The sequence below is a fragment of the Engraulis encrasicolus genome, chromosome 16, assembly GCF_034702125.1.
Source record: "Engraulis encrasicolus isolate BLACKSEA-1 chromosome 16, IST_EnEncr_1.0, whole genome shotgun sequence".
In the NCBI taxonomy this organism is placed as follows: Eukaryota; Metazoa; Chordata; class Actinopteri; order Clupeiformes; family Engraulidae; genus Engraulis; species Engraulis encrasicolus.
In genome coordinates, this window is record NC_085872.1 from 7,016,257 (window position 1) to 7,030,332 (window position 14,076).

The following is a 14,076-nucleotide window of genomic DNA, read 5'->3' on the forward strand; positions in this document are numbered from 1 at the left end:
TGTTAATAGTGGCCTAAAAAAAGTTCCATATTGATCTCATTTTTCCAAATGACTTTGTCACAGGCATTTTGATGCTTCTCACTGTGCTATTTGGTGTATCATATGCAAAATAACATGTTTGCATTTTTGTGGTAATGGCTTTCTCCTGGCAACCCCCAACAGCCCATCTTTCCTCAAGTGCCAACATTTTTTCATGTTGTCCTATATTTCACCTGAAGTTATTTTTTGGTTGTCCTATGCCTCCCGAACAATTTCCCTTGCAATGATCATTGCAATGCAATGATTCCCTTGCCCATTGGCTTGATTCCAACCAAACTCCTCATATTGCATTTCTGAATTGAAATTCCAACGGTGCCAACATGACAATATTTCGACACAGAAAGCCAAATCAACCCGTCATTAGCTTCAGAAAGAATAAAATGAAGGTTTTTGAGCGACCATCTCACTCTCCTGATCTCAACATCATTGAGCCACTCAGGGGAAACCTCAAATGTGAGGTTCCAGCAAGACACCCAAAGATATTATAGGAAACAACCATTCTGCCAGGAAGAATGTGCTGTTTTGTCATCTGAGAACATTAAGAGCCTTATCCACAACTACCACAAACAATTTAGAGCGGTCCCTGATGTTAAACAGGGCCATATTCAGCATCAGAAACTAGGGTATGTAAACTTTTGAACAGGGTCATTTGGGTAGTTTGGGTTGTGATCATGCTTTTGAAAGAGTAAACACAGAATATTGCTAATAAATATCTTAAGCCAGTCACTAGCCATGAGTGAAAAAAAAGGTTTTGTGTAATCCTTCATATTTTGTGAGAAATCGCAGAGAAAGCGTTTATTCTGCTGGGGTATGTAAACATATGAGCACCACTGTATATGGATGTTTTTGAAAACACATTAGTTTTGGCCTTGCGTTTACACGTTAACAGTTTTAGAAAGTGCATTTCAAAAACCCGTCACGATGGAGTTTTTATTTTTATCCACACCTAAACAGACAAAAAATATCCAGACATATGTAAACAGCACCTAACAGACAAACCCACAACCACCTCCAGTAAGGACCAGGCAACTGGCAGTGGCCTGCTTTAGCACAGGTATAGAACGACAGCAGGCTGTTCTGCCATCTCCTGGTAAAAAGTAATATGACATGATGGTGAGGCCCTTTATCAGGGATGTCAAACTATGTGCCCGGGGGCTGGATGCTGCCCATCAGATGTTTTAATCCGGCCCCAGACAACAAAATTAAGAATGTCAAAAAAGTAAATCTAGCCCAATACGAAGTTGCTGTAGGTGTCTGACATTTCAGGTTGTCAGCATCTCAGAACAAGTCTGCCTTTTCTGCTTTTGCTTTTTTGCCCACCATTTACAGTTCATGCTCCTGATATGCCTGCTGACATCCACCTCCAGATGTTTGGCAAGCAATGTGATTCCGATATGAAGAAGAAATTTGCATCATTTCATAATTTGTTTCAATTCAAACAATCAATCCGGCCCCCTTGAGATCAAATTGACTGTACGTGTATGTGGCCCCTGAACTGAATTGAGTTTGACACCCCTATATGGATTACTCATGGCAGGAAAATGGTATTGTAGCCATTAAAAACACACCTGAAGGCTATTTTGTTAATATGGCTGTTCGTTACATTACATAACACTGCATTTAATACAGGTCTATATAATATGAGAGTAGGCCTTTATAAAAGATAAAGTAGCCAAGTCAGTATTTGCAGAACTGACATTTTGTCATTCTGTATGAACATTATTGTTGATTCAGATGATTCAGGCCTCAGTAGGATTTCCTGTAAACAAGGGCTACTGATGCCATTGATGTTTGTTGGTAATGTCAGGCCTATGTGAAGTATGGGCCTGGTATAGAGCTCATCTCTGTTTTTGGATGTGTTTGGATGATTAACTGCATATTTTGTGATTTTTTTTATCAGCCTGTGACTGATCTCAAGGCTGTCGTTTTAAGATGATTTTAAACTAGATTTAAAAGTTGTCAGGCCTTCAAAATATTGTAACAATTAAAAATATCAAAATATCTGGACCAATTGGGCTTGTATTAAAATCTCAGCAAATAGTGTGAAGGTGACATGAAATGTGGTGAAAAAAAATATTGGTTACACTTTATAATAAGGGATGCATACAAAGCATTATACAGATTTTGTAAATAATGAACTGATGATGAACAAAACATTAACACATGTTTGTTTATTATTATTAACCAAGTTTTATTAATGCTGCATAATATCTAAATAATATGTTCAAGATTTTACAAACCTTTTGAGAGAGTATTTTTTAATTAATTTACAAACAATACATTTAGAATACTAACATTCCACTCATTTACAAACATTTGTTAATGTTGTGTTCATCATTAATGAATTATTTACAAAGTCTTTATAATGCTTTTTATGCATCTCTTATTATAAAGTGTTACCAATTGTGTATGATGATGAGAGGTTCATTAAAACGAGTCTGAGAGGTGTTACAATTGGCCACTGGGAGGCATTACTGTTCTCATATGACTGGATCTACACTGTTTCAGGTGCCCAAGCTGTGATCTGGCTGCAGTTGAGCCGATAGGGAGGGACAAAGGGGTCAGGTGTCCCGGCCGGGGGCCCAGGGAGAGAGGGGGCCCAGAAATGAGTGAACAGGCCTTTTCAGATGAATTTGTCCTTGGCCTGGTCAAAGCTGTCAGCGGCCCTGTCTGGTTGTCTATTGAACTAGCAGGTTTACAAGACAAATAATTTCGATGAAGACATGCTGGCAGTTATTTTCACAACAGGCACGTGCACTCCAATACGGCAGGGGAGGCTGTGCCTCACCTGTCTCTTCTAGACTTCATGAGAATGATGAGATGCAGTAAATGTGAATAATAGTAACAATAATAACTACTGTTTTCGAGCATATTTACCATAACTACCATTTGTGCAGTATTTAAACAGTTTCAATCATTTTCAATCATTTTTGTGGCCAAAAACCGCACTATTTTCCCACCTCCTGCTCCGAATACGCTGAATTTGGGCCAACTCCCGAGTTGGCCTCACCGCAGATTGCGCAATCCCTCAGTAACAAGCTTCAGCGCATGCGCCATTTTGCTCGTTCTGTGTATGCAATTCGTAATATTGTATTAAACGTTTTTATACACTTAATAGAAATATGTATGGTGTGCCCTCATTTTCCTGATATTTGTTTTCACTATTTTCTACGTGTGATTATCATTTCTTTACTCTGCGCGCTTTGGCATAACCCCATATGAAAAAATTGAGTAGTGCGGCGAGCAACACATTGGCCCCTCAACCTCATTCTGCCGTTGAGTCTAGCTTTGTCAGTGACGTCATAGCGCCACTATACAAGTTCAATACAGTCAGTCATTAGTGTTTGGGCTAGCTTGTTCACGTTGACTGCTACCATGGAAGTGGATTTCATAACGAAACTAAGATCATTCTCAAAGTTGGATTTCCAAGGGAAACAAGACGTGATAAAGAATGGACGACTGACACCAGAGCTGAGGAAATGGATTCAGGAGATTGGACAGAATATTCTTTGATTATTTCACAGTGAGTGGAACAACCGAAAAGACTGGCTATGTGGAATGGGAGGCAACAAGCAAAACAACGTTAGCAGTTTGCTAGCTGGGTTGGATATGTCAAACCGTGAGAATATTATTGCGAGAAGCCCTGTAATCAAGACAGCATTTCAAGGTAAGGAAATTTGATTATTACATTTGCCCGCCGTGGCGTGTTGACTTGGGTCTATTTGATTTTGTCAAGATGAAGGAAGAGTTGTTTGAAAAATAGATTGCATTGGTTGCGGTTGCATTGGTTTCACAGTAGCTATGTTTCACATATGCATTTCAGGCGTAATCTTAACCTGCAACGAGTGAGAATGTTTTGAATGACATAGCAATGGCTACATGTCTCAAAGAATTAATTCATCACGAGTGATTTTGGCAACAGAACGAACTAATAGCTAGGGGTTTGGTTCCTGGATTTTGGTTTGGTTTGCGGCTGTGTGTTCACTTTGCCAGTCCCAAGTATGCCCAAGTGATAACGCTGCTTGCTATCCTAACGAGGCAGTTTAAAATGATAGTTCTAATAATCAAACGCTGTATAATACACGCTTTGAGGTTCGGCTCGTCTGACATTCTTTGAAATGTCCATCCTCAAGATGAACGACTGTGGAATATTTCAGCGTCATTATTGTTTAGCCTATTTAGGTTGAGTTTGGGTCCGCAGTGGTATGATGTGGATGAGGGGGATAGTTGACGGTTCTCAGGAGGAGTGTCCTCAAATGACGCACCATGTCGTGCCTATTTTCTGTCTACTCTAGTCTTTTCTACCGGAGGTGGTAGCTGTCCATGATCACGGTCACGTCTGGCTTCATTATCTATTTCACAGGCTACCAGAAGGATCATCCCGGTGGGGTGATATTCTGTTGTTGAATGCATACTGTGAATTGTTGAAGCGGTAGCCTATTACAACGCAAGCATCGGATCTGTATTTTCGAGTGGTGGAGTGAAAGGAACGCTGATAAGCAGACCTCAAAATTCACCATAAGAGCATTTTTGTCCAAAATGCTCGTGTGGCTTGGGGTTATCAGCGTCCCCTCTTTCAAAGACCAGAAAACACTGAGAATGGCCTTGTATCTTGACGGCCTATAAAAATACAGTATAATCCTGGACACATATCGCGTCTGATCTGAATGTGGTGTCCACCTTTCTAACAGACATATTGGTGTAGGGAGGAGGAGTAGGCCTAGCAGGCCTAGTAGCGCAGCCTGTGCAGTAGGTAGCCTAGGTAGAACTAAACGTGACTCTGCCGCCAGTTATATGGTGAACTTGACTCAAACTTGTTAAATGGCACTGCCCCACCGTTGTTTACCTACGCCCCCTGCCCCAACGCCGAGTCTGGACCACTGAATCCTGTGTGTGTGTGTGTGTGTGTGTGTGTGTGTGTGTGTGTGTGTTTGCTGTGTGTGTGTGTGTTTAGTGTGTGTGTGTGTGTGTGTGCACGAGAATCCAGTTCGTATCACAAAAGCCATCACACCGGTTTGTTCGCCGTGGTGCTCAGCGGTCTATATGACACCATGTTTTGAATCCTGTGTGTCTTGAGCATCCGCCGTGATGCTCAGTCCACATTGCTGCTGCTGTGTGGAATGTGAGATCACTGTTTGAATCCTGTGTGTGTGTGTGTGTGTGTGTGTGTGTGTGAGCAGTGGGCTGTGAAGGAGCTTACACTCTCCACTACTCTCCCCTCCCCTCACCTCCCCTCCTCTCCTCTCCTCTCCTCTCCCCCTCTCCTCTCTTCTCTCCTTTCCTCTCCCCCTCTTCTCTCTTTTCCCATCTCCTCTCCTGTCCTCTCTTTTCCCATCTACTCTCCTCTTCTCTCTTCTCCTCTCCCTCTCCTCTCCTCTCCTTGAGCTCCTCTCCACTCCTCCTCCTTTTCCTCTCATCTCCTCTCCTCTCTCTTCTCCTCCCCTCGCCTCCTCTCTCATCTCCTCTCTCCTTCTCTCCTCCTCTCCTCTCTCCCTCCCCTTCTCTCCTCTCCTCTCCTCTTCTCTCCTCTCCTCTCCAACTACTCTCCTCTCCTCTGCTCTGCTCTGCTGTCCACATTGGTGCTGTGTAGTTTATGTGAGGACCACTGTTTGAATCCTGTGTGTGGTGTGTGTGTGTGTGGTGTGTGTGTGTGTAGTGTGTGTGTGTGTTGTGTGTGTGGTGTGTGTGTGTGTGTGTGTGTGTGTGTGTGTGTGTGTGTGTGTGTGTGTGTGTGTGTGTGTGTGTGAGAGAGAGAGAGATCTAATAGCATTTTTTCTGCGGAAATGCAGTAAGCTTATGTCAAAATATGTAGGCCTACCTTATGTTAAGAAAGCTGCTATGACATATGGAACTTGTCGGTAGGCCTATTTGGCAATTATTTATTTGAAAATCTGATATTGAAAAAGTTGCCTCACCAGCCATAAATCCCAGCGCACGTCACTGTTTCACAAAACCTAAATATGGTACAAACTGTAAGATAAAGTAAGTTTATTGCAACACGGTTATTCATTTCGTCTGACCAAACACATTTTAAATGGACAGCCACTGTGATGTACATAGTTTTTTTGTCATTTGTATGACAGTGATTCAACATCATTTAGGCCTACATAATAACAGCAAGACAATGGAAACAGGAGAAGAAAGCAAAGTATTAAGAGGGGCCTGAGCCTTTCTTGCCTTTGCATAGCATAGTCTTCTTCCAGACTTCAGTTTCCTAAACAGTCCACAATTTGGATTGAAATTATGTTTGATTATTTATTTTATATTATGTTGTAGAGATTATATTGTAAATTATATTTGTAGATTACGGCACTCGTTGCGGCCCAGACCAGAATTCTGGAATGTGCAGTGAAAATCGTTCTGCAGTGCCAAGGACAATGGCAAGTGTATTTCCTGCTGTGACTCAGCACTTTGATAACATGGCATTACAACACCTCAGAGAATAGAATACAGGGCAAGACAAGTGACAATATGGTGATAGAATCCTGGTGACGCCAGACCATGGAAATATGTGAAGTGAAAGTCCAACTGGGAAACTCCAACTTCCATTGTGACACAGCCGTCCACAGCACACAGTGAACTCGCATTTATGCCTCACCCATGCAAGGCAGCAGCCCCCAATGACGCCCCAGGGGCCAGCCTGATGGAGCCAGGCTGACGGGTAAGGAGTCGAACCGGCAAACTTACTTGGGATGCAAGTCTAATGCGCTAAACGCTTACCCAAGAGTGCCCGTATGTGTCCACTGTGGATGTAAGCAGACATGTGGACGTCTACACATCCCACGGCAAGTGGTCTGACCCCTCTGTCCACTTGGCAGGTGGGGTTACTCACTCCAGTGCTTTAAAAACCAAAGTGGCTGTGGTTGCTCACAACTAAGGCCACTGACAGCTTTCACTGGGCCCGGGACGAAATCATCTGAAAAGGGAGAGGGTTCCCTTCGCTCAGTAATGGGGTCCCAATTCTGAGTCCCTCTTTCATTGGGCCCGGGACAACCTTTGCCTTCCGTCAGTGGATCTGCTTACAACTCTTTTGAGAGTCTTTTTTTAACATGACCTGGATCTGAATCTTTACGCACATAAAGTAAACATTTTACTTAACTTACCAGTGGTTATACCATCAGTCTATTGTGGGTTAGACACAGGGCCGCTGCTAAGGATTTGGAGGCCCTAAGCATAACTGGTCAGGAGGCCCCCCTGATAATTAAATAACAATAATAATCTACTAACTAATACATGTTTTGTAATGTAATTCAATATAGCTCTCATGACTTTTTTTAGTCAATTTAAATTTGAAATGGTTGGTGTCCTAAGCACCAACTTCGCAAACTGGTTGGTGCCCGCACTCCGCATACTCAGCTTTATCTAGAGGCGGCTCTGGGGACTATACTACTATGACACGGCCACAGGAATCGGTCAAAGTCAAATTTTGCAACAGCGGAAGTTGAGAGAGTGGGCGAAGGGGAATTCCAGGACAAGTGGAAGGAGTAAGAAAGCTACCTAACCAGGGGCCCAAGAAGCTGCTTCAGGAGTAAGCCAGCTTAAGTCAATAGACAAATCATCTAATAGAAGAACCTTTAGTCCTCATTTTCTTAAGATCTATTAGATGATTTATCTCTGAACTTAAGCTGGTTTACTCCTGAATCAACTTCTTAGGCCCCTGGTTAGGTAGCTTTCTTACACCTTCTTACTTCATGGAATTCCCCTTCGTCCACTCTCTCAACTTCCGCTGTTGCAAAATTTGACTGATTCCTGTGGCTGTGCCATGCACGTCATGTCACATACGTATGGTCTACATACATCCATAATAGTAGTTGACTGAACTCAACTGACTCAACATTTGCATATTTCTGTGTGAGGTTGAGCATAACATAACTCTAGATACAGACATGTACCTGACAATGTCTTTTGGGAAAGCAAGTGAAAGTAGGCAATTTTTTTTTTGTAATCTTTTTTTGGTCTTTTATGACTTTATTTTGCGATAGGACAGTGAGGGAGTGACAGGAAACAAATGCGGAGGGAGAAATGGGAAGGATCGGCACAGGACCCGGGTCGGAATCAAACCTGGCTGGGCCTCCAGCGTAGCAGCCCAGTGCCATGTTGGTTAGAACCACATAGGGCCAAATAGGCAAATGTCATTCATAAAATGTTAAATAATATTCCTTTTCTGGCATGAGCAATATAGTGTGTGTGTGTGTGTGTGTGTAATGTAATCAAGCCAAAGTGTTTTTCGTGTCTGTGGTAATGAATAGTGCACAGATGTAGCCTATATTTAGTCTGTTCCTTACAGCTGCAATGATTCTGTTTACATAGTACACATACACATGATTTGAAATCTGTTAACATTCATGATGATGGATAGAATGCAGTGAGGTGAGTGAATACATCCAACCATAACTCTCCACTGACACCACTCCACAACAGCTCACATACTGTAATGATGAGTGATGGGTATTCAATCAATCAAAATGTCAAATATCAAATGTGTGTAAAATGTCAAGACAGAGGCAAAAAGTAATCTAGTTGACAAAGACACAAACCATTTTTAAGAACTGGCAGCAGTTTAGGGTATGCTGAGATGTTATCACCCCCCAATCGCACATCGCCTGTCAACACATCTACAGCTAATTTCCTGCCGTGTATCTCCTGAAGACATGCAAACTCCGCCCCTTTTGTGAATTCAAGGGTAAAGAATGGGGAAGGTGTCACTGTGGTTGGCAAGGAATGAAGATGAAGTCTTCGACCGTCATACTAAATATTTTTTGTCTCATTGTGTGATGGTGGAAAGAAATACAATTAACATTCAGCCCAAGTTTTTGTGTGTGTGTGTGTGCGTGCACGTGTGCGTGTGCGTGTGAGAGCGCATGCCCACGCATGTGTGCATGCCTGTGTGTGTGTGAGAGAGAGCAACCGTATCTCACGCCTTTCTTAAGTCTTCACGAAAAAAATAGAGTAATTTTCGTGGTGCATTCACGTTATTGCCCGCCTTTCGTAAAGTCTTCACGAAAATAATAGATTAATTTTCACGCTGCCTATTCACTTGAATTGCCCGACTGTTGCCTAGCGACCCACTAGTTTGATGCCCTTTCGGTAGCCTACCATCACATGGTAATCAAACATTTCAAACAAGCAATTTAGGGTTAGGTTTAGGGTCAAGGTTAGGGTTAGGGTTAGGGTTAGGTTTAGGGTTAAGGTTAGGGTTAGGTTTAGGGGACATAAGGCGTAAGTACCGAAAGGGCGTCGAATTAGTGAGTCCCGAGTGTATCAGCAGTGTTCTGTCAGCACCCCCTCCCCGCCCCTGCAGACGTTTGGATAACCATAGCAGCAGTGGGGCAATTCAAGTGAATAGGCAGCGTGAAAATTAATCTATTATTTTCGTGAAGATTTTACGAAAGGTGTGAGATACGGCTCGAGAGAGAGTGGAAGAGACAGAAAGAGACAATGTGACTGTCTGATATCTGGACAAGAAACGCAACTATTGTTTTATTTGCAATCAGCTCTGTGCCTAATGACTATGCGGCTTGTGAGCCTGAGAGCAATTGTTACCACCTGCAATGGGGGTCGTGATCACCTGGAAATGATATATTTGTGGTGTGCTTTGTATATCTCGTCACATCTGAAAAAGGCTGTAGACGATTTTGCACAAAAAAAGTGGGAGCAGAAAAATCCTGGTTGAAGTGGACTTTTTCATTTTTATCTTGTCATTTTATTTCACCAATGCAACATGGCCTGAACTAGAATGCAGTGTGGTACTAATCCGCTTCACAAATGGGCCAATAAATTGACATTAAATGTACTAGAGGGTTTTTTTTATTCGTTGTTTTTATTTTATTTGTAGTTTATTTAGCAGGGACAATGCAGTGCACATTATTACAAACATGACAAGGCAAGGCCATGACACAGCTTGCAGATGTGAATACATAAAAGGTTTGTAGCTATCTAATTTGCAACCTAATTTGGGAGACATACATCCTTACGGATTTCTACAGAAAGGTCATTGACCCTGTCTGTGAACAATCTGTAGCCTTCCTCTAAGTGAATGCAATGCCCGAAAAGCCGCTGAATAAATTTGTCGTCATATTAGAACCACAAGCTTGTGAAACTATGAAACTACCTCAGACAAAACCAGTGTAGCCAGTACGGACCTGCAGGTATTTGGTGAATAAATAGTTTGTCTCCATACCTGCAACATGGCTCTTCATGCGTTGACCAGATGATTATCTACCTTCCGTATATGCCTTTTTGCTTATCACTGTGTCTTTCACAGGACACATTCAGAAAACTTTTTCTTTGCATTGAAGTGACTTGATTTTGTGACTTTTCTGCGTTAGGTGTATTTTCTTTTGTATGTTAGGTGTATTTTCATTTGTACATGTTGAGGAATGTTTGAGATCAAGAGGAAGTGAACAACAGTTGTTTTTGTCAAGATGCCAGTCATGATGCTGGTAAATACAAGATGCCAGTCTTGATGCTGGTAAATACAAGGCAGGCGTGAATAACTGGTGCCACTTTGGCAGAGTGTGAACTGAAGTTTAGGGCAATGAACCTCATTGCATCTGTGTGTGTGTGTGTGTGTGTGTGTGTGTGTGTGTGTGTGTGTGTGTGTGTGTGTGTGTGTGTGTGTGTGTGTGTGTGTGTGTGTGTGTGTGTGTGCGTGCACATGTGCATGCATGTATGTGCCTGTGTGTGCACGTGTGTGTGTGTGTGTCACAAGTAGCATAATAAACATCACTGCTAATCCAATACCACCATCAGCCTAGCATATTAATTGAGACTGTGCATAAAACGTAACTAATTAATTGCCATTGTGGAATTTCAGTTGATATCGGTTTACAATTGTTAAGCAAGACTTGAAGAATGCCCCAGTGGAAGATTGAACAAAACTTCATTCATAGCAAAGACTTACAACTACACAGTCTGGCAAAACTTTATGATGCTTGATGGGTCTTCAAAACAGACTCAGGAACAAAGCCTTTTGTGTGTATTCATCAAAATCATTCTGCAGGTTCTTGAGCTTTTGTTTTCGACTGTTCTTTTTCCCAGACACTGTCGCAAATTAAGTATTTCACTTACAATCTCTCACCTCTTAAGGAGAATCAGTTCATCAAATATCTCAAACAGTTTATCTTCACCTCAGATAGGGAAATAATAAACCCCTGATATCTTGGCACAACACACCACCAGTGCTACCCACTTTGCAGGACTGCCCCAGCTCTTTGCACAGTGTCTGGGAAGATGCTATTACAATATGGCTATTTCTTCATAAAAAGACATTGGGCCTGATGCAAATAAACAGTCTCTATGTTATCCATTGACATCCATTGCTGGCAACAGTGCTGCACCTATGCGGGCTGCGTATACAGAGGAAACAGATAACTGCATCAGAGGCTCCTTATAAAGGTTACTGTAGGCCTACTGAGAAGCACATCTCACAACCATCACATGCTGGCACCAGCACCAGTCCATATCAGAGTTAAACTTCTTATAAACAATGTCTTTGTTGTTCTGTGTTTGACGATTAGCATGCCCGGCCACTGGTAATGAGTCATGGCCTGGGAAATCCCATGCTGCTTTGCACAATTGTTCCGATCTGAAAGACATGGATTCTATCCCTCAGCGAGGGTTCCCGATCGTGGACTCCAATCAGAGAGCAGGGAGGGGTGGAAAGGTGATACAACTGACACAATTGGCTATGGGCTACGTATGCCAAATGATACACATACATGACGACCAATTAACAGCCGTTGTCAATCATAAACCGCACACCCCCTAAGGAATTTACAGTAGACATGTCTCTAGACCTAATCTCACTTGTGACTATCTTTATGGTCTGAGCTGAGTCGAAGTGTTGAGGCCACTTTATGGCGCTTTGTAAGGTCCCCAAAGGAGGAGTTTGAATGACCCTTAAGGTTCCCAAAAGAGGAGTTTGAGTGACCCTTAGGAGCTGTTTCCATGTAGCAGGATATTTTTATATGTGTATATTTTTTTCTCCTGGTAACATTGGTTTTGGCCATCCGTTTCCACGTAGCAGATATTTAAAATCCAGATATAAAAAAGCAGGCTTTAAAAATATCCTATTTAGGGGGCTGAAACGCATTTGTTACAATGGAGGATTTGTATTTTATCCACATGTTGCGTTTCACTAAACAGGTGAAAAAAATACCCTGCTAAAATAATATCCTCCTACGTGGAAACAACACCGATTGTTTGTGAAGATTCTCATCTATCCAGGCCACGTAAGGCTTGCTACAAGCAAGCTACGTTTTATGCAACTAGATGTCTTTTGGAGAGTGAAGACATTTAGCCTTCTATCCAAAATATGTATATCTCCAGTTTAAAAATAAAATAAAAAAAATAACGTTTTTTACAGTAGCCACTTTGCGCAGATGGCCACTCACTCATACTCAGTTACACCATAACAACATTGCTATGGCTTTACAGAGAGCCTTAGGTAACAAATTAAACAACAAATGACTTGGTCATTACAATTTTGGTGACAGTAAGTTTATAACAGCAGCTCTGCACAAAGGGGTAAAATGAAAGGATAAGACAAGACAGAAACAAACAAAAAACATAACAAAATAGATCTGTGCACTCTTGATGTGATGTCAGTGTAAAGTAGCTGACCTTGGCATCACTATGGTGGTGGCCTACCGCTGGCATGATCAGAACCTGATGATGCTCAGCCTTGATTACAATGACTGCTAACAAGAATCAGACAAACAAAATAGTAGAGAAGAGTCCCGTTAATTATATAGCCTAATAGTATGATATTGGTATGAAATAAGACCCAAAGACTCAATGATATTTTTGTTAGTTAACATTTTGATTTAACACTAAAAGATGATTTAGTCTGTAATAAAGACCAAAGACAGCTGTTACAACAGATGTCTTTGGAAAGTTCAATGGCACAGAACAGTTTTCTGCAAACACAATAAATGATCTATCTAAAGACATCTAGAGAGAGATCTATCTAATTAGCACACTAGTTCTGCTATAGGCCTGTTTGGCAGCCCATATGAGAATAATCCAACAACATACAAAACATACTATTACAATGTACAGTTTGTTGTTCAATGAAAATTGGATTTAGTGTCATTATGAAATTCTATAGACACATAGACTTGAAAGACTGGGCAATGGCCAAGGAACAGAGGACAGTGTTAATTGTGGTCAGGTTTCATAGAAAATATAAGATGGGGGAAACTGGTGGCTGTTGTGAAATCTGACGTAGTTGGGAACAATAAACAATAACTTCGGTGGAGTCCGGTTACATCAGTAACTTGTGACTTTGTCTTGCACCATGTGACTGGAGTGTGTGACTCACCATATAAATTCTGTCATTTAATACTTGTGGTGCACTTGTGGATGAAATACCTCAGCCTTTGACTGGAAATACCTGTTTTATGTTGATGTGAATCAAAAAAGCCACAGCGGCCCCTGTTATTTCATCCTCCTCTGTCAACTTTCAAAATCTATATTTAAATAAAACAACAACCCTCTTTAAACATTCATTATGACGCAATTCATTGATGCTCCAGGCGTCCAACAGGTAATTCTGTGGTCAGTATTTTGAGGTTTTAGGCGTTTGATACGTATTCGATACAAAAAGTGGTGAAAATATTCCTCAAAAATACAAATGCTTAGCCAGGTGTAACCTCTTCATACAGGTACAGTAATCAGGTGCTGCAACACATGTTCCATTAAGCTCCCATTTACATTGTACAACCATGTGGGTATTATTTACAACATCTCTAACCGACTCTTCAGATTGGCTTTACACATGTAATATCCTATATAGCATACACCCCCTGCCACCCCCCCCCCCAAAAAAAAAAAAATGGCCCTTTTATGAGGTCAAGGCATCCTTTTGCTCTTCTACACAGGGAGCACACTACAAGAAACCCGCAGCATGTCTGTAAGGAAATGGCCTAGATGTATTATTTGCCAGAAAAGAATGTGTTCCAGGTAAACTTAGCAGAGAGGGGGTGGGACTTCCTTGAGTCTGTGTGTCTGTGCTGGTTTGGGCTGCTGTGCTGT